This window comes from Ursus arctos, unplaced genomic scaffold (assembly GCF_023065955.2).
Source record: "Ursus arctos isolate Adak ecotype North America unplaced genomic scaffold, UrsArc2.0 scaffold_4, whole genome shotgun sequence".
Classification (NCBI taxonomy): domain Eukaryota; kingdom Metazoa; phylum Chordata; class Mammalia; order Carnivora; family Ursidae; genus Ursus; species Ursus arctos.
In genome coordinates, this window is record NW_026623056.1 from 41,655,081 (window position 1) to 41,680,238 (window position 25,158).

Here is a 25,158-nt window from a genome sequence, read left to right on the forward strand (position 1 = left end):
CAACCAACTACATCACCTAGGTGCCCCTGGTGATAACATTTTAAATATAAATGGAATGCCAAAAATTACCAGACACTTGAGAGAAGTCTCCAAAGTTCTAACAGAAACAAACAAACAAAAGATAAAAGACAATGATGAAGAACGTTGACACAACATATAAATGTTGAGAGACATTAGTCTTTCTATAAAACTAGAAAATGATGCATTGAAAAATGCATTAAATTAAATTTTAAAAGAGCTCTTAAAAATTAAAGATATTATAACGGAATTTTTTAAATCAAGAGTAAAGACAGAAGTTGAAGTTGAGAAATCCAGGAAAACAAGCTAAAATGTTATATTTTAACATTTGAAAAAAATATTAGTGCTTGACAGCTTTAATGGAACTTATAAAAAATGGAAAACAGACAATAGAAGAAGAAAAATAAACTAGTAAAATAACAGAGTAAATTTGGGAAAGAAGAATCATAGTATACTAGTAGGCTCAACAGCAAATAATACTTAACTATTCAATAATGTGGGAGCTGAGTGATGAGTTAATACGTGCTAAACTATACCGAGAGAACAGCAGGAAGACACACATATGTATGCGGGGGGCGGGGAGAGGGTGTTAAGAGTGATAAATACTGATTTACCAAAACAGGAAGTCTAAAAACACTAAGATTGGTAAATTAAGAAATAGTAATACAAGTGTAAATATTTATGAAGATACTGAAAAACTGTAGAATAATTCTGTAAAAGAGCTGAAGTCGATATATGAAGAGAGCAGGACTTGAGAATGAGGAAGAACAGGAGAATGTATTTTATACAAAATACACTTTTCAGTCCTATTTGACTTTTAACTATGTGCATGCAGTACGTTGATAAATGTAGGATTGTTTTCAAAAATAAATAACATAAAATAACAAAACTTTTAAAAAGGATACTTAGCTTTGTATAGTAGAAGACAACCAATTTGAAGTTCCAAAGGAAATCAAAAAAAGAAAGAAAGAAAAAAGAAGGGAATAGGAGAGAGAATTACTGAGCAGTAGCCAGCAAAGAGGTGAAATTTCGCACCACACATTATGAACTCTTCCCCATGACAAAACAAAACCATCAGGACTACAACCATGACTCACAAATGATTGGTGTGAGCGATCTCTGACAAGGAGACTGAAGAAGAACTTGTCATTCCTTCAAGCATAGATCACACCCATTGAAGAAAGATCCACTGGGTGGGGTAAGCCCTTAGAAAATGCTCCTTGAAAATCAGGTGAAATTTTAGAAAGATTTTGGATTTATAGATTTGATTTTTCCTGGAACTTAAGCAAAGTATCCAACTAATACCTGTTTTATTATGAATTATACACAAAATAATTTATCTGATAAGCTTGTCACAGTGCTAGTACATAATAAACATTTTGTATAAGGTAGATGTTACATATAATCTCATATAATCTTCACAACAACCCTTTAAGGTAGGCAATATTAACGCCATGCTTCCCAAGGAGAAAAAAATTCAGAGACATGATTTTCTAAAGGTCACACAGACAGCTCATTGTCAAAGGTCTTTGTACAATACCAACAGAATCCTCAAATCCATCCTCAGGTAGAAGCAGAACCAAACACACTGGTCAGAATCATTGGCAACTTACTCTCTGTGTACTATTTTATAATGAGTGTGGCAAAAAGATGAGGAAATATACTCCCTTTTGCTTTGGAACTCAGGATGCTCTCAACTAACCTTAAACAGATTGAAGGGGGAAAAACTGAGTAGGAGTGGAAATGATCGTGATAATGTAGAGAAATTTTTAAACATGTCCATATTTTATGTAGGAGAGTTGTTTTGTTTTGTTTTTTTTAACGACATCTTTTTGTGGGTGGTAACTTCTATCTTTACCCCTTTTAAGAAACTCATTGCCCCAATCACTTAATATATTAGATCGTGAATGTTATTCTGATTCTGGTAAGAATACTAGATCCTCAACTACAGAAATAGAAAGTCTGAAAATACCGACTGAAGTCAATAAATTAAAAAACTGCCATTCAGGGGCGCCTGGGTGGCACAGCGGTTAAGCATCTGCCTTCGGCTCAGGGTGTGATCCCGGCGTTATGGGATCGAGCCCCACATCAGGCTCCTCCGCTGGGAGCCTGCTTCTTTCTCTCCCACTCCCCCTACTTGTGTTTCCTCTCTCGCTGGCTGTCTCTATCTCTGCAAATAAAGAAATAAAATCTTAAAAAAAAAAACTGCCAATCAAGTATATTATTTAGAAATATGCTAGCAAATTTTATTTGGACATGATTTATCAGTACCATCAATCACTGACAGACATGTTGAGTAGGTTATACCCTGACAGAATCCTTTAGCTTCCACTGTCCCAATTTACTGCACTTTTCTGTTAAATACTGCCAAAAAAAGGAGTCAGTAGGAAATTATTTGCCCTGTGTCTCTGAGATCACTCTTTTTTCTCCTTTTTTTTTTTAATTTTTTTTTAACAAGCCATTCATCCTTGCAATGATGTATTCTAAAACTTTGCATAGGATCAATGTCAGCAATCCATTGGACTGTAAACCACAAATGATCCCAAGAGTTAACCAGGGAATAAAATCAGAGAACGCAGCAGAGGCAGGTGGAAACTACACAAACTATAAAATATACGTTCCCTAAAGTATTCAGATTCAGTAACTTTTTCTGTACCAGACAACAGACTCTTGCCAGCTTCATTTGTCCTATATGCTACCAGCTTGTGACTTCTTATTGAAAGTGGCCCCATGTGCCATCAAAATCCTTTTCAAAATCAGAGTTGTCATCAGCCTCTTCAGTTCCCACTGATTCCTCAGAGGTCACCTACAAAAATTCAGTGAACCCCTTCATCCCTTGACGGTGTGCTGAAGTCCCAATGAAGTGCCTGGCACTGTGTTAGTCACCAGGGAACAGCAGGGAGTACAACAGAGTCTGGATAGAAAATTAATCACTGCTATGACCACACAAATAGATACAGACTTACAAATCATAACATACACTGCTATCCAGGATGCTATGAGAATATAACAGGAATACTGATCTGTTTGAGGCTGTCCTAGTCTTCAAGGACATATTTCATCTCGTAGGAGACCTGAGCTCATTTAGATCCGTTAGGTGCTGTCTCATAATATGTTTACCCATACAGATTTAAATCCCCCTGTAACCAATCTTTATTTTACCCTCTTATGGTTTGAAGATCATTGTATTTGACAGAGAAGACAAAAGCAAAACAAAAACCGAGAGTTTCTGCTTCTCCGTATTACTTATCAATATTGTAATGTTGGCCCTAATCAACACACTGTTCCTTCATTGATCTTTTGCCTCAAACACAGCTTTTTAAAAATGCATTTCTGACAGTCTTTGCATGCTTTCTCTAGTCTCAGACCAATTTCGATTTTAAACTTCTTGACACTATTCTTAACAAGCATCTCAGTTTAGTAAAAAGACAGCTTGGGTTCAGATTTGAATCCTTAATCAAACACACTAACGTATTGTTTTATCATAACCAAATTATTTTGTTTCTCTGAGCCTGTTTCCTCACTTTGAAAATGAGAATAATAATTCCTACTCTGCAGTTCTACGGTGAAAATCAGATTAGATCACAGAAGCAAAATACCTGGTACCGATGCCTGGCACGGAGCAGGGACCCACCAAATAATTGATGGCTATGATTTCTACAGGTGCACACAGTATACACTGTACACAGTGCTTGTTCTCACCTCCACTGAGGGCTTCTCAGGGACAGACACACCAGCCTTAGACTGCTTTTCTCTCCCACATAATGTCTAAGCACAAGGTACCTAGCAATTAGAGCAGGTAGGTATGTTGACCATTAATAACACTGGTAAAAACCTAAAAGGAATTCCACATTTGACAATATTCTTTAGTTTAGCAGGAAAGAATAACTTTTATCTTGTAAATACTAAATTACATGCTCCTTTTCCAGTTTAAACACATAGTTTCTTTACAACGAATTGTCACTTTAGTGGCTTCTGCTCCAATGACTGTTCATACGCTGTGTTTATAAGTTTACATTTCTACTATTGTGGCCCTATTCCCATAGAATACACATCCTGCATGACAAGGGCTTATCTCCCTACACCAAACAACTCTCTGCCTGAATTTTTTACTACATCAATCAAAGTGTTCAGTTATTTCAATGCCTGCTGAGCAAAGGTAAATTTCCTCAAACACCATTAGAATGAGGTATAAAGGAGAAAATCTAGCCCTACATATTACAGACCGTTTGTCTAAGGCAATGAATTCCTAACTCTAAGTAGGTCTATCAAAAAAGAAAGAAGAGAGCTCTTACTATTCTAGTTATTAAAGTACTATGTAAACATGTAAACCATTAAAGGCGAGCCTCACTTTACCAAATAGAAAAAGCAAAGTCTCTATTTTATGAATCAGTTGCACTGTAAGAGTTTAGTCTAGCAAATATTCCTCTGAGGCTATCAGAATAAGACTATGTTCCATTTATTCACTAAATTAAACTTGTCTGGAACCCTATCTTAATATCAAAGATAAGTCCATTTTCTCCTCATTCCCTGCCATACCACTTCCGTGCTAACGCCAAGAGCTCTGGTGTAGTGGACACTGTGAGTGCTCTGCCCAGGCCCCTTCCTGTCCCCTTCACAGACCCTGTGTGCCCCAACATGACTGCTATGCCCCTTTGCATCTAGAACCAGGCCCGGGACTCTCTTTGGGGGTCATACATTGCTAGTTTACACCGCTACTACTAGACTTAAAATATTTAAGGGCAATTTTAAATGTTACTTAAACAAAATTATATTTTAAATTTAAATGCTAGATATACATTGAACCTTCTAATCCAAAAACTACATACACTAGTGCCAGAAAAGAGGCTCCCATACCCACAGAAGACCAGTGACAAGAGCTCCATCAGTGACTTGAATTACCAAATGTTCCTACAATATGGCTTTTGGGATCAAAGCTACAAATTCCTCAGAAGTACCTGGATTTCAAACTGTAGAAAATCTATACACTCAAACATATATACACATATTTTAATGCCTCGTTTAACTCCAATGCCTAGACCAGTGACCGTCTTATAGAAGGAACTCAATACATGTGAGACAAATTAAAGAATAAATGACCAAATGAGTACACAAACTGATGGATTTAACAGCTTGTGTTGAATATCTTCCATGTACCAGGTACTGCACTAGGCTCTAGGGAAACCGTGATCAACAGAACCATTCACAAACCCTACCCTCGTGGAGTTTACAGTCTAGTGAGGCAGGAAGACAGACTCCGCACACATGTGCATGCATGCACACATACACACAAACATGGGGAGCCAACTGAGTTCTACAAGGGGATAATGATCTGTATAGTGAAGAAGATCCAATATGGAATCCAGCAGTAGAGACAAGAGTGAGCAGGACTCCTGCCTAGTTTGGAGCCTGCCCCAGTGGCTCCTGGAGCTATGGTCACCAATTCACATGCATGCATCATTGATACATCAAGGATGGGCACTTTCCTTCAAGTGTAGATCATAAACAGATGGCTTTACAAAGAAATTCTCTTTCCAATAAACTCTTCAAAGTCATTGTATAGCAAATATTCACACAAAGTAAAGAATCATCACTAATCAATTTTGAAACTTATCTTTATAGTTCACTCAGAAGAAGATGAATCTGCAATGTGATTAAATAATAATGTAGCAAACTGTTAGGACCAAGAATGACAGGAAAGCTTATAATGAGCTTCAGCAAAGATTGAGAGACTCTGGCTCCCTCCCCAAGAGGCATTTCCTTCTCACTCTTGAAAGTATGAGAGCTCCCGCATGCTGTGGAATAACATGCTAGTATTAGCCTGAATATGTTATTTTATAGAATTATGATAATTTTTCTGACAGAATAAAAATACTATTAACACTGACAGAATACTATACTATTAAACTAAAATAGTTTAATTCTATTAACTATTTGCTTACTTTAGTAAAAACAGCATTTAGTATGATGCTATGGGAAATTACTTCAACTCCCCTGCAGCTGCACTGGCAAGCCCACAAACAGTTGTACTCATTCTTCGAGTATTTCCTAAGTTCAACAGAGTCATGATAGCTAAAGTAAAAACACCATGAGTACCATACACAGTAACAGCTCTGATGCTGCAGGAGTGGCTAAGGCAACTCTGTTATAAACTTATTGAAAAAAATTACCAAGAAAGAAAATAGCATATACCACATGCTAAGGAATGAGCCTTACATCTGGAAACTATACGTATTGTTGCTGCAATAATTTCTTCTTACATTTTAGAAAAGATTGTTCAGATACCTCAGTCCTAAAGCATAAAAACATTGATATCAACATGCTGTCAGTCTTCATGGAGGATCTGGATAATAACCTATTTCTGACATGTCAAAGATAGGTATTACTCGCATTTCTAAGAAAAAGGAAAAGGTAGAAGAAAATCTTTCACCAACTTTGACATCTTGATTATAGACTGGCTTGTATGGTCCTCTAGTGTCTCTATCACACACTTGAGTCTTCAAACATGAAGACACTGTATGTGACAGGCCGTGTGGTGTGGTATAGACAGCACAGGCATTAGAGTCAGAAAACTCTGGTTTAAATTCTGGCTTGGCCACACAGAAGGTATGCAACATTGAGTACTTAACACTTTGAGTAGGACTTTCCTCATTTATGAAAAGGAGAAAAAATATATACATTATACAGGGTTAAGAGGGTTGTCTTTAAGATTTTATTTATTTATTTGAAAGAGAGAGAGAGCAAGAGCATGAGCAGGGGCAGGTGGCAGAGGGATAGGAAGAAGCAGACTCCCCACTGAGCAGGGAGCCCGACTCAGGGCTTGATTCAGGACCCTGAGATCACAACCTGAGCCAAAGTCAGACACTTAACCGACTGAGCCACCCGGGCGCCCCAAGAGGGCTAAATGTTACTATGCATGTAAAATTCCTTGCATGGCCTCATGGCAGGTGTTTAATAAATGTTCAAATAAATACATGGTTTTCTTCATCTCACCACTAAGGAATGAAGAATGGAGATTGGTACAATTACAGTGACTCCCTGGGGTACAACACTCACCAAATTCTTCCAGCTTCCCTCCTCTTAATTCCAAGTTAGAGAATTGTTTGGGATCCTCCCCATCTCTACAAGGATCTGTTTTAACATCAATGTCCAGCTGTCTATAGCCTTTCACATGTGCCATCTACTCTTCCCTTTAGAATCCCATGTACCTCCAGATTAATCTCCATAAAGCTCTACTATACACTTAATTACTCTACAACCCCCAGTGACTCCCAGATGTCTACAGAAAATATTCAAATACCAAGCTAGGACACTGAGGACCCTCCATTCTCAATGTACATGTGTGGATGGAATAAAAATAGAAAATCTATCATTAAAATGACTATAAAAATCTAATAGAAATTGCAAACCACAGTGCAATATGTTATGCCTAAACAGATTGAGAATCAGTTATACAAACATATAACTAGTCACTAGCAGATGTCTTTGAATCCATCTTTGTTAGAACTGCTAGGATGTCTCTAAAATGTGGTGAGCACGTTGTTCCTTTATAACAAGTAGAGAGGTTATGCTGGGCTGCATAGCAAGGTGGTCTGAATAACACAGTGACTTGTAGAGTCTCAGATAAGTGGAAGAATACCAATAATAATAGCAACTATTCAATAATGCCTGTCTCCGTCCAATTTCCCCAGAAAGACTACGTCAAAACTGCATTGCTAACATCTTACTGAGAAGAGCAATTCCAGTGCAGCAGGGGTAAAAGAAAAAGGTACTAAAAGAGGGAAAGAACCTATAAGGGAGTACATTATTGAACTGCCCATCGCTCTGTAGCAAGGTCCACTGATTGCTCAGTCTCCCTGGATGGCTTTAGAGAGATGTGTAGGACTACTGTGTTTCCAAATGGTCCAGAGAAAAAGGAGAAGGAAGCTATTTCTTTGCTGACTCCTTTTTATTCCGGCTCATGCCTCCTAAATAGGCAATGTTCACACCATGAGGAATTAATTCTCTACATCTTGGTGGTGTCACCTACCCCTTCAGCATGCTAAGGATGCCACAGGATTCTATGTCCCTCAGCTTGGTGCTTTGAGGCGAGAGATGGTGAGAGAAGGCAGATCCTGTCTGAGGTGATGGAGGTGGCCTCAATGATGCCTCAAAGAAACAGTAACTGAAACAATGCAGTTACACCAGAACAGGCGGCTAAGTGAATCCATGCTGATGGGTCATAGGATCTCTTCTTTGACTGTTCAGAATTAATTGGATTATTTTGTGATAATGTTCATGAAAGACTGAGAGAAACCAGACTGAGTAGGAAAAGTCTTCAGATCACTCAGCAGATCCTTTCCTGTAAAAGGAAAGGAGGAGGAAAACAGGACTAGGCAGGTGAGCCTTAGGGTGTGATACAGGTCCACAAAGCCCAGGCCAATTTGACAGGGTTTGCTGGAGAAAAGACTGCCCAGTAGAGGAGTTCCACAGACACAAATGGCCAGGCCCTAACACCCCTCCATGTTCAGTGATGTGTCAAGAGCCACTTGGGAAGAATGCCTGAATGCCATGGGAGATCCCAAAGGTGCTGTCATTGGGAGGCATACCTTCAAGCTGAAGAATAAATTCCTTTTTGGAAGAGAGAGACAAGCAATGCATCTCAACGACTCCCATACCCACAGAGACATTGCCTCAAGAGCACTGGACTGAGCAAACTGAGGGTGGAATGAGACTGGAGAGTGATCCCCTAATTATAATTCAATACATGGTTTTCTTGCTTTAACTTTCTGATTTGGGAACTGTTTTGACCAATCCCTCCTGGTAAACCCTGTCCGGTATCCAGTAAGTATACTACTTCATACCAGTAAACGTGGCAGGGGGAAAAATGGCCAATTTAGGGATAATTTCAAACTAATATTCAGAGATAGGCACAGATGTCTATAACTGAAGAACCAAAACTTTCTCGTTCTCTTTGGACCAGTTCAGCAACACATAGCAGGTGACAGGAAAGTGTTCCAAGATGACCAGTGGTGATGATTACAGCAAGAATGATTGATGGCAAAAGAAAAAACAAACATCCAATTTGTACAGCCAGTATTTACAGTAACTGGGAAGGACCAAAGAAGGCAGCAACTACTTGGGATATACACTGGTAAGGAAGAAAATACAAGCAGGAGAAATGCAAGGGATGTAAGTCCATGCAAAGGAATGAAGCTTTATATATAAATAATTAATTTTTCTGCCGAATAGCAAGAAAAAACGGTCCTGATCTAGAAGAATCTTATGAAATTGTATTTAAAAGTAGACTAGAAAGAAGCCCAGGTTATAGTAAACAATTTTGTGCCATTCCATTGGGGAATCAACTTATTGGATTTTTTTCACTTCTTGTATGTCTATACTACAACTTTCCAGAGCCTTTATTAGTGCTCTTGGCAGCTCTAGGCTCAAATGGATAACTAATGATTTCCCTGTGGAAGGATCAAATGCCCTTGGAGAGAAGGCTGAACTGGAATTTTTCAGGCAACTACCCCACATTCTCTGCTAACGTGGCAGCTGGGCGACTGGAGAGAAGTACAGGGAGGCCCCAAGCAAAGCGTAAGCTGTGTTCCAAAAGCTGCAGACTGAAAACTCATAATTCAGCTCCCCATGGAGAAAGACTTAACAATAATGGACCATCATTAGAGAGAAGTACCGCCTGGATCAAGCTTGTTTAACCCCTACTGTACCAGAAGTTTAGTGATAACAGTTTAATGAAGTCTAACTTCCTGTTAACTTGTATCATTCCTCAGTACTTGCTTCTAAGGTAAAATGCAGGGCAACCAACCAGGACATCAGCAAGACAAAGCAGTCTTACTACTGCAGTGAGAGAGGACACTCAATTCTTACAGCAGCAGGACAAGGAGCGGAGCAAGGAGGGGCATTCTGTATTACCATTAATACTCAGGTCTGGCTTCATGGGCACACAACCCATGCTTAGAAGGATCTGTCTTTGGTTTAAGTTCTGCTAGCACCATCTTAAAATTCTTAATAGTTTTTGAACAAGTGGCCCTGCATTTTAATTTTGCACTGGGCCTCACAATTTATGCAGCCGGTCCTGCTAATACTAGCTTAAAGTTAACAAAATATTTTCCTATTTTTCCATCACAAATGCCTGTGAAGTAGGTAAAACAGGTTGTCCTGCCTCTATTTTACAACTATGTAAACTGAGGCTCAAAGAAGAGAAAGAATTTGTTCCACAAAGTCAAACACAGGGTAAAGCTGAGACCTAAATCCATAACTTCAGACTTTAGGTAAAGGGCTCTTTCCATTAGCCTGCACTGCCTCCAGATACCCCAGAAGATGGTCCAGTGATAGCTCCATATTACTGATCTTATTTCATCTCAATCTCTTCCCTTGTAAATGACAAGATCTTGTTCTCCTTTGACAAAATTTTCTTCTTTCTTTCCTGTTTCTTAACAGACTTTAAAATCTGACTACTTAGTCATTATGTAAATCCCACTCATCTGCATGTGTACCTGTTCTTTCCCTATCTGGTAGGGTTCTATCTGGATTTTCTGTGCTTGTGTGGCCCCCGTCAGTATGCAGAAATGATCTGTGATCTTGGTAGCTGAGCATGGGGGATTCCTAGGTAACTTTTCTTAGCTTTACAGAGTAAGAAGAGGAGCTATAATTAGGAATCCTGTGAGGCATAGCAGATATATATTGAATAGCATGTGATGAAGTGCATCTATCCCTGTTGGAAAACACCTAGGTACATCAGACGAGAGAAAGGAGCAGCGATGCTAAGATATTGGGTTATGAAATTATAGAAGCCCTCAAGATACACAACATGGCAAGAATGACCAAGGGCTCCTCACTCTGCACAACAGATTTGAAAATAAGAAATTTCTCAAGTCTTCCATTTTTAAGTATGAAAGCAGTTTTAAAGACTCTTAGGACAAGATAAGATTAGTTTTCCAAGTGCATAAGGCATAAAGGATCATAGTTAACTTAGCAAGGTCTTTGGTCTTGGGTAAAGGTTATAGCTGACCCAATGGTGAATCCAACTAAGCTTCAAGGTTGGAAGAGAAGTGAGTTATTTATTATAATATACCATATAAAAGAGAAAGAATTATTACAAAATATTATATTCTAATGACAACCTTCCATTTCAGAGAATTACTAAAAGTAAAAATCATACAGCAGTTTAATAATATATTCTGATCTCAAAACCATGTAGTACACAGAATAGAGGGGAAAAACAAGAGCTCCCAAACCATATGCACATAGGATGGATTCACAACTTAATTATTTCATAGTTTCGTGGGCTTGAAAAACTCATTTAGCCTCAATGAATTTTTCTGACTTTATAAGAAAATGCAAGATAATAACATCCACATAAGTTTGTTGGTAATAATAAACAACCTTATCTCATACTGCCTGACACAGAACATGTGCTCAAAAGGAGTAGTACCTATTATTATCTATTCTCCTCCCGTCAAGTTGACTTACAACACTTGTCTTGCCTTGGAGACAGTTTTTTCCCCAGTAGCCCAGAATCTGTAATTGCCAATGGCCAAAGTGACAAGCAGCTCCTCCATTTCAGGGTAACAGATCTTAAAGCTGGAGTGGAAGGGACAATAGTCTTCCTCTTATGTTTGCTCAAGCTTTAGCACCACTCCACACACACAAATATATTTAAAATTATGCTCTGCATCCTCCTTTTCACCCATCACTGCTTCCGACCCAACACTGGTGTGGCCAAATTCCAAGACCAACTCTATTCTCAGAGGATCTGTTATTTGAGGCACCACTGTGCATTACAAGAGGGGAAGCATTTTAGTACTTGATTACATGCTGCTTTCAACACAGAGTCATTTTGTGTAAGTTGCAATTAAACATTTACAATTCATTTAAGAGCAGTAAAAGAGACATGGTTTTAAAACATAATTGTGATGTTGGCTTTGCAGGGTTTTTCTTTATATCTAAATATTTGTAATCATGCAGTGTTGATATATGTGTAGAAGTTACCTATGGAAGAAGAAAATACTCTATAATTTTATAAGAAGAGACTCTGAAGTTTTTTGCTATTGCCAAGTTATAAACAATATTTAAAACATTTTACAGTATCTAAGGAGTTTGAGTTGTTCATAGTTTGAAATGTAATAATTTTGACTTCTATGTGGAAATGGTAACAATTAGCATCTTATTTTTCTAAAAGGACTATCACCTTCTGACTATAAACTAATGAAATCAATATAGCAGCTTGGTCACTTTGTTGCTGTGGTCAATTAACTGCCTTTCGATGATTATAACAATCTAAACATCTGTGCTTAAAGTGCAAAATTCAAGAGTTTTCACAAGTTTTCATAAATCTGTCTGCCAAAGAAGTTTCCATACTTATGATTTATGTTTCTCACTTCCACACCTAGCTTTTTAGTGTACTATAGAAGAGATTCTCAAATGTTTTCTTTTTTTTTAAAGACTCATTTATTATTTGAAAGAGCAAGCCCAGGGTGGGGGGGGGCATGAAGGGAGGGAGAGAGAATCTCAAGCAGACTCCCCGCTGAGCACAGAACCTAATATGGGGCTCGATCCCACAACCCTGAGATTGCAACCTGAGCTGAAATGAAGAGTCAGATGCCTAACCAACTGAGCCACCCAGGCACCCCTCAAATGTTTTCAATATGGGAAAGAAAGCCAGCATAGTAAGACATAAAAACAACACAGGAGTAATAGTCAAAAGACACAGGTTTTATTTCCTACTTGCTACACGTTGAACATTGGTGTTCCCCCTAAATTCCGTATGTTGAAATCCTAATGCCCAATGTGATGGTATTAGGGAATGGGGCCTTTGGGAGGTTTAAGTCATGAAGGCAAAGTCCTCTTGAATGGGCTTAGTGTCTTTATAAAAGAAGCCCTGGAGAGATCCCTTTCCCCTTCCACCATTTGAAGATACAAGAAGTCGCCAACCCAGAAAAGACTCTTACTCAACCATGCTGGCACCCTGATCTTGGATGTGCAGGCTCTAGAACTGTGAGAAATGAATTTATGTTGTTTATAAACCATCCAGTCTGTGACATTTTGTTATAGCAGCCCAAACAGACTAATACACTGATCTCGAATTTACCAGCTTTTGACCTAGAACTACTCACTTCACCTTTCTGGTTGTGAGATCGAATCCCACATTGGGCCACCTGCTCAGGGCAGAGTCTGCTTGAGATTCTCTCTCTCCCTCTCCCTCTGACCCTCCCCCTGCCCATGTGCACACGCATGTGCTCTCTCTCTCTAAAGTAAATAAAATCTTTAAACCTTAGAATATGGTCATGGTAAACTATGAGATCTGTATGAGTTACAAACTCCTGTGACCCAGATTTCCAGACACATTATGTTAGGGTAAAGGATAGCACCATCAACTGCCTTGTCTTTTTGCCTTGGCTTGCTGGCCATAGACTGAGGCACAGATTTATCTGTACATGACATTCTATGAATGTATATTGTAAGGAGACAAATCTAGACTTCATTTTTGATAATAGGTGTAACTCAGGAACAAGTGTTGAATTCTAATCTCATAGAACCAGTTCCCTAGCTAATATCCATTGCCCAAGGTAATTTAATTTAATAATCACAAAAGAAGATAGTATGCTAGTTAAATATACAAATAAATGCAGTATGAAATATATTGTAACAATACATGTAATACAAATAATGATATTGAAGGTAGAACAATTTAGAAGCCCCCCTTACTCATCCTCAGGTATTAATTAGGTTAAATATTTTCTTCTAAGAGCTTACAAGACTCATCAACCAGGAGACAAACTGGAATTCTACTGTGAAGTATTTTCATCTTCAAAACTGCATTAACATTTGAAAACATTTTTTTAATGTTAGCAGGCATTCTTGCTTTCTGATTTTTACATGAACCATACCATATTGTATTGCAGACTAGGATGTGCTGGCATTAGGGATGTGTCTGAGACTATCTCAAAACACATTGGGTCAACATCCATCCATCATATTTTAGGATGGCTCTAGCTCACTTTAAATGGGAAAATAACTATTCTAGTATTTTTCAACATGGGTGGTGGCAATTGGTGTTGTCACTACAGCACTAATCAACATGTGCATCTTTACACCCGTGAACATGCACTTACACTCAGACGCTGAGGAAAACTTTTTCTTTAAAATGGCAATAAGGGGCTTACGTTCATAAATCCTTGGTTTTTTGTTTTGTTTTGTTTTTCAGAAGAGCCATATCCCAATTCCTAACCTGGTGTTAAGACCCTCCAAAAGCATGCCTCACACTCTTTCAATTTCATTTCCAAATATAAATCTTTTCCATTCTATCCCTCATCTGTCTGTTTATCTCTCTATTGGCCTTTCTTTCTCCACACTTTTGTTCATGGTGTCCTCACTTCCTCTCTCTTAACTAAATTCTATCCATTATTTACGCCCCACTTTAAATTCTTCCTCTTCTATTAAATGGTCTAAAATATTTTAGCCCAATATTCACCCTCTTCTATTCCATCTGACACTGTGACTCTGTCTTACTACTTTTAAAATTAATTATTCACTACCTTATGAGAGATCTATTAATATTAAAGCTAGCTTCTTAGAGTTGTATTGTCTTACTTTGCCCGTAATTACTGAAACCTTCTTAACTGACGGTGTATATGTGTTTTAACAGGAAATTCAAACAAAACATAAATAAGGGAAGGAAAGAGATAAAATGAAAATTTTCATTATGTAATTGTCTATTTTTCTTTTTTTTTTTTTTAATTTTCTGTAATGTATCATTGCTTGTGCTTTCTTTCCCCAACTCTCTGAATGAGAAAGATGTGTCTTTTTGCTTTTTTAAAAGTTCTTGGTAACACACAGCAATTAATACCTACTGGGTAATCAACAATTTTGTTTAATTTAGCAGATATGCAAACCAAACTACAATTAACACATACAAGCCTAGTGTTAGAGCTGGTACCAGGAAAAAATGAAAAACAAAAACAATAATAGCAGAAAATCTCCACTGCTTTCATCTTTTTTGGCTTAAACCCACATTCTTGGCTTAAACCCACATTCAAAGACCCAGGGAAATCTCCTCTTCGGATAGCCAAATCAATACAAACCAAGTAGACTTGCATGTACACTTCCAGAAACAAAGAAAAAAAAAACAAGTTCTAACACAAAAAAACAACTAATAAACGTCAAAATTGGAAGTAGCCAAAGAGCCTACAATGTCCTCATGTCTTTTTTTTTTTAAGGTTTTATTTATTTATTTGACACAGAGAGAGAGCACAGACAGGAGGAGCAGGAGAGGGGGAAGCAGGCTCTGCATTGAGCAGGGAGCTCTATGCAGCACTGGAGTCCTATGTGGGGCTAGATCCCAGGACCCTGAGATCATGACCTGAGCCAAAGGCAGACACTTAACCAACTGAGCCACCCAGGCGCTCCTGTCCTCATGTCTTTAAATGTCTTACAAGTATCCCCTTGGGTCAGTCCCCAAGGAAATCACTTGAGACTGTCCCACTGTCCCACCAGGTCTGTTTTACCTCCTTGGCGGGGGGGGGGGGGGGCAGCCCTTGGTGGTCTGCTCACGTCTTTGCTGATGTCACTCCTTGTCTGTGTGCTCTCTCTACCCAAAGATAATCCTTGGATATTCCTGTGTAAGTGGTACTGGTAGGAGAAGATGAACATGCCTGATCAGTGATTATAGCTCCCCCGCAGATCCTCCAGCTCAGTAAAGCTTCCCTGTTAGTGTGTGTCCTCTCTGCTTGGAGAGTTATTGCCTCTGCATTAAAATTTTCATTCGCAATGAGGTCATCCTGCTACTTCCTCGTATCGCCTTACAGTTCAAATTATGCCTGAGCTATAATAATAACCTAAAACTCTCTCTGCCCTGGGGTCCTTTCATTCTCTAAGCATTGGGCATTTGTTTGTTGAACTACTGCTAAATCCTGCCCCCCATATACAAAAACACACCGAAGAGGATGGGGGTGGGGAGCCGGCAACTGCCTCCCCAATCACTCTCATTAAGCTCCATATGGGAGCAGTCCAATGCCTAAACTGGGTGAGGCATTTTTTTCAGCAACTCGTAGACTGAAAATTTTAGACGGTCCCATGACAGCATGGAAGTGCATGCACAACATGGGCCTTGGAGGGACAAGTAAGACAGAAAGGGGTGTTAACTCAGGGTGACCACAGAAAATATGGCTGGACGGAGAATTCAAATGACAGATAGGGAGGAAAAGAAAGGCTCATTGCTGGCAAGATGGCACCAGGACATTCTGATGTTGTTTATAAAAATAACACTATTGATCATAAAAGGTACAGTACTTAGAAGATACATGCTTACCGTTCATATAAGGAACTTACAAGCGATAACTATTTGTATGGCATTTTATAATATACAAAGTCACTACCTTAAAATTTGTGTAGATTCCAGCCTCTAGGATGTGCACTTGTCTCCCAGGGACTGGGGCCTGACCCCTAGATTGCAACTTCTGTGGCTGAGCCTCCTACCCAAGGCAGACCTCCCTGATTCACTCTGCCTACAGCTTCCTGAAAGCCACTCCAACTTCCCAGGGCATGCTGATATTCACAGGCCATCTGTCTCCTCCCCCTCCCCATCCTTTACATTACCCAGTAATAACTGCTTGCCTTATCTAATGTGTGTGGTCTCAGAATCTGTGCAGTAGTGTGGAGTGTTTCAGGGCTTTTTTTGGTTTTGGGGTGTTTTGTTTTTTTGTTTGTTTGTTTTGGTTTTTGGGGTAAGATCAGGCAGCCTTGGGTACCTGCAGTGTATGCATCCCTCTGTCTGCTGCCCAATAGGAACTATGCCTCCTGTTACTCAGTCTTCTGATGGTAACTGAGCCCTGCCTAGTCTTGTCTGGAAATATTGCAATGGTGACATTAAAGCTTTCCTCTTAAAATTTCAGCTCCAAGGCAAGGTCCACTCCGAGTCACTTCAAAGCAATAAAAATGTGAGTCATGGAAGACTTTTTCACTGGCAAAGATGTTCACCCCACAGTGCAATCCCTTATGATTTTGAAGAATTCTTTTCATAACATTATTTCTCTCTGAGTAAATTTAGAATTTGCCTGATAATAATGTGGTAGGTGCTGGAGGATCCTACAAATATCACTGAACAACCTTTAATAAGACATAAAAATTCTCAATATGTGTTGATACTGGTTTCCCCTAAGAACAGATATTTCACAAGAAAAAGGGCAAAGCCGCCAGCTAATCTTTAGATTAGAAGTAGGTACTAGGAGTGTTCCAGCAACTGCACAAAAAGATATCAAAGCTAGCACTTTGTCTTTTGATGAAGTATTGCCCTTTTCCCCAAGTAATATCTAATTATTAATGCTCTGCCCAAGAATAGTAACACCCGTGCCCATATGCTCATTGTCAGGGGCTCAGAGTACAGAGCAGGCACCGGCAAATAATTATAAGAGCTCCTCTATCTTATGAATAAGGAAAAGGTTATTAGCAGGGATATGGTTATTAGGATGCCATTTCCAGGGGTGCTAAATAAAAGCAGCTCTCACCTAAAAAGCCACCTTTTCTAATAAAGTGATATGAGCACAACGGGGCAAATGGTGTGGTTAACAAAGAGATGAGAAGGGGCGCCTGGGTGGCTCAGTCATTAAACGTCTGCCTTGGGCTCAGGTCATGATCCCAGGGCCTTGGGATCGAGCCCCGCATCAGGCTCCCCGCTCAGAAGGAAGCCTACTTCTCCCTCTCCCACTCCCCCTGCCTGTGTTTCCTCTCTCGCTGTGTCTCTGTCAAATAAATAAAATCTTAAAAAAAAAAAAAAAAAAAAAAAAAGAGAGAGAGAGATGAGAAATCTGAAAACTAAAACCTGAACCTAATTCCATTGTTTACATTATTATTGGTATGCACTTGGCTTAAAAATGTCTCTAAGCCTCAGTTTTCTCACCTGTAGTGTAGGTCCATCAGCACCACTCCATTTCTTGTTACAAGGAGCAAATGAGTGAAAGTGTATATAATACTGTGAACAATATAAAGCCTTAGACAAACATAAGCGGTTATTCTTCTTATTGACACTCTGAGATGGGGTCTGCAAAAAAGCACAACTAGATAGGGAGTTGTTGGAAGAGCGCAGTATAACTATACTCTTTCCAGAAGTCCCAGGGGTTGGGGTGGGTGAGAAACATATGATGATTCAGATACCTTCCTGTCCAGAAGAAATATCATCACAGCAGGAACCTCTGAGCAGTAGAGATGTGTCACATGTTTGAAGAAATATTTGAGTTCTTTAAAGAATGTCTATCAGACCTAAAGAGTTTGAAATTTGTTTTAATAAAATATAATATGAATGATATTACCTCTTATCAAAGAAATGTACCTGTATGACTAGAGGCAGAAATATTTTTTTCTGCCATAAAGGCAGAACTTTTTAACTTTTTACTTTCCTGTTCCTTTCATTTGAACCAATAAAGAAACACAGTAAGCATCCAGACTGAGCAATACATTTCAAGTGAAAGCATGCATGTAATGCACAGATTTCTAGCCGAAGACACTGAAATTATCTAAGGAAGCAAAGTCTGCTTATGAGTTCCTCCCAGTCATCACAGACACCTCAATACAGTCACATATACTTGTACCTTTTACCCCAAGAGTTATGAACACTGCTAGATACCGTATTAGCTCAAGACTGCAATCTACCAATAAGAAAATAAACAGTAAGAATTCAGTCATTTACTAGGCAGCTGTTCTATGCCAGCCAGAGTGCCAATCACTGAGAAGAGAGGGTAGAACAATATAGTCAGGTTTCCTGATCTCAGGTAATCCCCTAGCAGATCCATCTACAAGGCTTGTCCTCCCTCAGTGCCACCATCATGTGTGTGCAGTAACGGAGGGAGACTAAGAGCAGGGCACTTGAGGACTCTCCCAGCAACTTGGCTTTGGTGACTCCAACTATGGCCCCTGCTCCCACCTCTTCTCCAATTGCTAAAGCTTCCCTTCTGAGATGGTTTGCTCTCTGCATCTGGAAGATAGTGTCTCCAAACATCCTTGTTCATTTTTTTTCTCATGAAAATATTCACAGTATAAGTGGAAGAGAAAAGGAACAGGGGAAGGCCTTTTCTGCCTACTGGGAAAGATGCAGAGGGAATCAGATTTTTTTTTTTCATTTGTCCATTAATTAAAACATGAGTTATTGATCACCTAAGACATTCCAAGACTTACCCAAGTTGTTGGAAACACAAAGATGACAAATGACACTTTCTTCTGGAAAGCAAGTCTCAGTTCAGTGTCAGGGTGCAGACATATAAATGAATAAGTATGCTACCATTAGACAAACGTTCTGGTGAATGTGTATACAAGGATCCATGGAAGCACTGAGGAGAATTTTATGGAAGGAAGGGATAAGCCTTTTTATACCTTTGCAGGGAAAATGGAAAACTGAAGGCCAACAGGGGAGGAGAGGAGTTCCAGGACAAAAAGCATGTGCAAAGGGACACAGTCATGAGAGTCAATGGCCCAACCAGGGCCTCCGAGCCTCAACATGACTGTGGAGGGAGAGGTCAGAAAGAGGCTGGGAAGGTGAGTAAAGCCATTACTTGAAAGTTTTGAACAGCAGAATATGGGGTTTGGACTGTATTCACTGTGCAGAAGAATTTAAAGCAAAGAAGTGACTGGTTCAAACCTGAGTTTTGGTAAGATTCTTCTGAAGACTGTGTGGACAATGGACTGCAAAATGGAAAACATTATTATTAGGATTATTACATGAATGGTTAAGGATTTATTACATGAATGGAACCAATGATGAGGTGAGAAAATAAAAAGGAATAAATGTATTTGCAAGACATTTCTAAGGTAAAATCAACAGTTCCTCAAGGCAAAGTTTACAGGCAGTGAGCCGTGGGTAGAAATCAGTAACTCAGGGATTTCTCTCCAAGACAACTGATTAAGTTGCAATACCATTAACTGAGATAGGAAGAAAAGTATTTCAAGGGAAGGAAGTAGTAAAGAAGAAAGAATATGAGTTTAGTTGAAAGTTCACTGAGTCTGAAGTACCTGAGACCAGCCATCTGCCATTTAAGAGCAGTTGGAATTATATAGGTCTGGGGGTCTGGAGAATACCAGCTAAAGATACTAACTGTAGCATCATTCACCTAAGTATTTCATGGTTGAAGCCACAGGAGTGAATGAAATCATCTAGAGAAAATATGAGTGCAAGAAAAAAAATTTCCCGGAAACCCCAAATGAGCAGTAAGGTGAGTAAGGAGGAACCTATTCCCTGGTCATAGTCATAACCAATGGGGTCACGCGGATATGCATATTCCATGTCACAAGACCGTTCTCAAAGAAGCCAAAAATCCTCCCAAGGAAAAAGGTAACTGAACAAAAAGTAGGCTGCAGGAGACTATGATTTTTTTTTTCTTTTTGTTGTGCCAATCATTTCAACCAAAGAAATTTTAAATACACATATATTTTGTTTGTCTTTAATGTATTTCTTCTTTGATTCCTTTGTCAAATAGAAAACTCATTGTTTCAAGGCACTGATATACAGCCACCATCTAGCGGCGAAATCTGGTAACTACATACTTGCACAACTGGGGGTGAAGGGAACATTAATCCGGGTAGTTTTCCCGTAGATTTAAAGATTACGTTCAGGGAAAATTAGGCACTAGTCAATGATGGAGAACATGAAAGAGCAGGTTTTCTCTATTTTTTCCTGAGTATAAATTATGGAAAATAGAAACAATTTACATATTTTGAATGCCCTTCCTTTAAACAACGGAATGAACCACAGCTTCCCCAAGGTTATCAGGCCTCAGGTGACATGGCAACCCCTCATCAGACTGATGGAAACATGATCAGTAGCCACTACCAATCTTTAAAATCCAAACTCTTTACCATGTCCTCCAAATTCTTACAGGATCTAGCCACCAGCCCTCTCCTTCCAGTGTTACTTTTTTCCACTTTGATCCTTGACCACTACAATGTAGCCATGGTAGCCTCCTTACTATTACCTGAACCTAAATTCATTTCCTGCCTCAGGGCCTTTGCATTTACTGTTTCAGCTCTTCCACCAATTCTTTCTACCACCTTCTTCTCATCTAAGGTCTCTGTTTAAATACTTCATTCTCAGAGAGATTCCCTGAAAACTGTAACTCTAAAACCCTCTTCCTCCAGTTTATTTTTTTCTTGTCACTTATCACTATCTGAAGTTGTATCATTTACTTATTTGTTCAAAGACAAAATCTTCAAATCTACAATGCAAATTCTATGAGGGAAGGAATTTTAACTGTAATGTTTGCTAGCACCTAGAGGAGTACTATCACATAAAAGGTACTCAACGAACAGTTGAGAACTGAATGAATTAACCCAGCAGGTGCCTGGGCAGTGTTTGGGTAAAAGGTGTAGTTGGGCAGATTAAAATCTACAAAGAATCATATGACGGGGGGCGCCTGGGTGGCACAGTGGTTAAGTGTCTGCCTTCAGCTCAGGGTGTGATCCCGGCGTGATGGGATCGAGCCCCACATCAGGCTCTTCTGCTATGAGCCTGCTTCTTCCTCTCCCACTCCCCCTGCTTGTGCTCCCTCTCTCGCTGGCTGTCTCTATCTGTGTCGAAAAATAAATAAAATCTTTAAAAAAAAAAAAAAAAGAATCATATGATGGCAAGATTGAGGCCAAACATTATGATACATAAGCAAGAAAGCCCAGAATGTCATGGACAAATCCTGCATAAGGTTTAATAACCAAATAGGACAAGATAGGGACAGCAGATAGCATGAACCTGAGGCTTAATCAACAGTCAAGAATCAGGATTCAAGTAACAGATTGTGGGTCAAGGAGGGGTTAGCAGAGAGGCTCCTGGGCTTTGTAAGAAACAGGTCTTCAATCCCATTAGAAGCAATTTCCCCATCACTCAAAGACCTGAATAATGTTAACAGGGACTTACAGAGTACATAGTTTTCAAACTGCATAATGTACAAACACCCTCTGAGATGGGAGGTATAAAAGGCTACTTAAAAGTAGATCCTTCTGGGATACACTGCCATTATGTCTGACTCCATAGGTCTGTGGAACTCTGCAACTCTGCAAAAATTAATTAATTTTTAATTAATACACAAGGTGAGTCTTATGTGGGTACGCTGCAGATATACTTTTTTGAGATATACTTGTTCTAGTCTTTTACAACTCACAAAACACTTTTACATATTATCTTCTATGATTCTCACCTATAACTCTTCTGAGAAGTAGACAGAGCCAGTTTTTATTTCCACTTATTATATTTTTGAACCTTTATTACAGAATACTTCAAATACATAAGTGGAGAATATCATAATGAACCTCCATGTACCTATCACCCAACTTCAACAGTTATCAACTATAGTCAATTCCATGTTCCACACAGACATGTACCCTGTATTGAATTCTAAGCAACTCTCAGAAATACCTGAGATCAGTGTGGATCAGAGAAGAGATTATAATTCTTGTTTTATTCATAGGATTCTGCCTCACAGAGATGATGACTTGTCCATGATTGTATACCTAGTCTTAGAACTGAGACCAGAACTTAGTTACACACAGTGTGACATGAGGAAGGGAATGCTAAGTATATACTAACTGCTCTACCCTTCACTAGACTTTGAGGCATATAACAATTTTTTAATTCTCTTGTGTGTGTGTGTGTGTGTGTGTGTGTGTGCGTGTGTGTGTGTTTTAAAAAAGGGGAGGCAGCTCTTTAGAATGACTTTTGCTCAGTTATACCTGGGGACCCTTACAGGTCTTAAATTCTAATGCAACTAAATACTGTACCAACACAAACCCCAGTGTGCTTGGAAACCTTCATCTATGAGCAAATGGCTGTGGAGATGCACCAGAGAGAAGCAGTGGGCCAAGGGCAAGTGAGCTGCAGCTGGCCTTACAATGCCCTGAACTGTCAAGAAAACAAATGCAATTGGAACACACGCTCCCATTTAAAAATGTGGCTGGCAAAACAGAGCTCTGCCTTGGGCTGTTGAGACAATGACAAATGAAATGTGGGTTGATCCCCCATTTATTTTATTTTTAAAGTGTTTGCCAATACTGGAACAGCCCTGGTTGTGTTGGATTGCCACACCTCCAGCACTAAGCAATTCCCTTCACCATGCTACGAGTCCCATATGATCTCAATTGCACTGCTTTCTACCTTTCCCAATAATGACCCCATTAGGAGATTGCCTAAAAGTGAGTAGGCAAGGATTCAGATTGGCTAAGTTGCAGGTACTGCCGTGAATCCATCTGGAAAATATGGCATGGGAGGTCTTAGTGTCCTCATTAACAAGCACATGGTCAGATTCTGTCAGGACATTTTTGTAGTTCTAGAATTCTCTTTTTGGTCAGGTCCTCTCAAATGTACAGATGTTTGTAATGGCCAAAACACAGTCACATGTGCTTCCTGGTTAAAGTCTTCCCATAAAACAGTCCACAAATGAACATTGCTATGCCAAAAAAAATGAAAGCACTTAGAAGACTATTTAGCACTTCTAATGCAAAGCATTTTGTAATTCTCTATTTGCCAAACCGCTCTTGAGAGGAGGTCAGTAATTTTCTCATTATTCTGCTAAGGAAATAAGCCGGCTGCTGTTCCCAAAGTAACACATGGTCAATCAATATCTGGAATTAGAACACAAACATTTCTCATTCCAGGGACCATGCTGAGCTAACAAAATATCTGGGTGTAAGAGTATTAATAAGTTTTGGAGGCAACCGATATGATGAAATCATTCCCTCATGACAGGATATGCATAATATGCATAAAGTTGAGAAAAAACAGTAATTCTCAATTGCATTTTAAGCCAGACATTGTTCATGTGAGCTTTATAGGTTTCCTTATAATCATATGTCGAAGGAACGGGAGGGCACTATGTAAAAGACAGGGAGAAACAGAGAGTAGAAAATATGATGTCAGAGAAATTTCAAAGTCAAAATAGATTCTGAACATATATAAAATTGGTTTAGTCATTTTTTTAGTTTAACAGCTCTCTCCTTGTCTCAGAAGGTAGAGGTTTCAGAATACCTCATACAAAAAAAAAATCTTACTAAAATATGACAATAAATGTCATACCATAAATTTAGTATCCAAAGAGAATATATCAAATAAATAAAAGCATGCTATTTTGTTGCTCTGATTCAGAATATCAGGATTGTCAAGATATTATTTTAAGTCAATACAGAGATATGAAAAAATTTTCTATTCTTATTTACTATTTAGGTTCAGAAAAACTCTCATACCCCTACAACCACACACACACACACACACACACACACACACACACATACACACACGCTAAGCAATAACTTCAGTATCATTCCTGACATCACCACACTGTTACCGAGGTCAACCTTGAATAAATTTGTATCCTTTCTTTGCCTTGTGTCTCATCAGTCTAGTGGATTTTGATTGTAATCTCATTGGGCTGAGATCCAGTAAAATACTATTTTCCACACAACTTTTAACATTTCATATGCATTTTTATTAGAAACTAACTGAATACTAAACAAAAAAATCCAAAAAATAATTCCTTTCAAAAACAACCATACTCTCTTCCCTTTAGTTTAAAAAAACAAATCAAGTCCTCTAAACTCACCAAGTCATGCAGATTAAATATGCACAGCTTTTTGTACTTCAATCATACCTCAATAAAGTGGTTTAAAAATACTTAAGCATAATACACAGTTCAAAAATAAATAAATAAATAAGAAGTTTTAAAAATCATGTGGCCTCTCTCTGTTGCAGGGGGTGGTAGAACAAAGGTTTATTTTATGTGAACCCTCTAATAACTTCTTGCATTATTCTAAAACAAATTTATACCACTTAATTCATTATTTTCAGAAGATTCATATTTTTTAGAAATTACAGAGTTGATTATTGCGGGTGGGATCTGATATCTTTTCATTTATTTGGAGAGATTATCTATGTCTTACTTAATATTTCTTGATGCATAATAATTGGCTCAAATTTCAAGTGTTATCTCTACAGTATCTAGGTCATTTCATGTGCAATTAACTTAGACCACTCCCTATCAAAAAAAAAAATCATTGTTAATGGAAACTGTTTCAGTTTTAGTATTTGGAAGTCTCACATCCAAGAATGATCTGTGAGTAACAAAAATAAAAGATGATTTTTCTTTTCTTCCTCTGAAAATTAAGCAGTGTGTCCTTCGA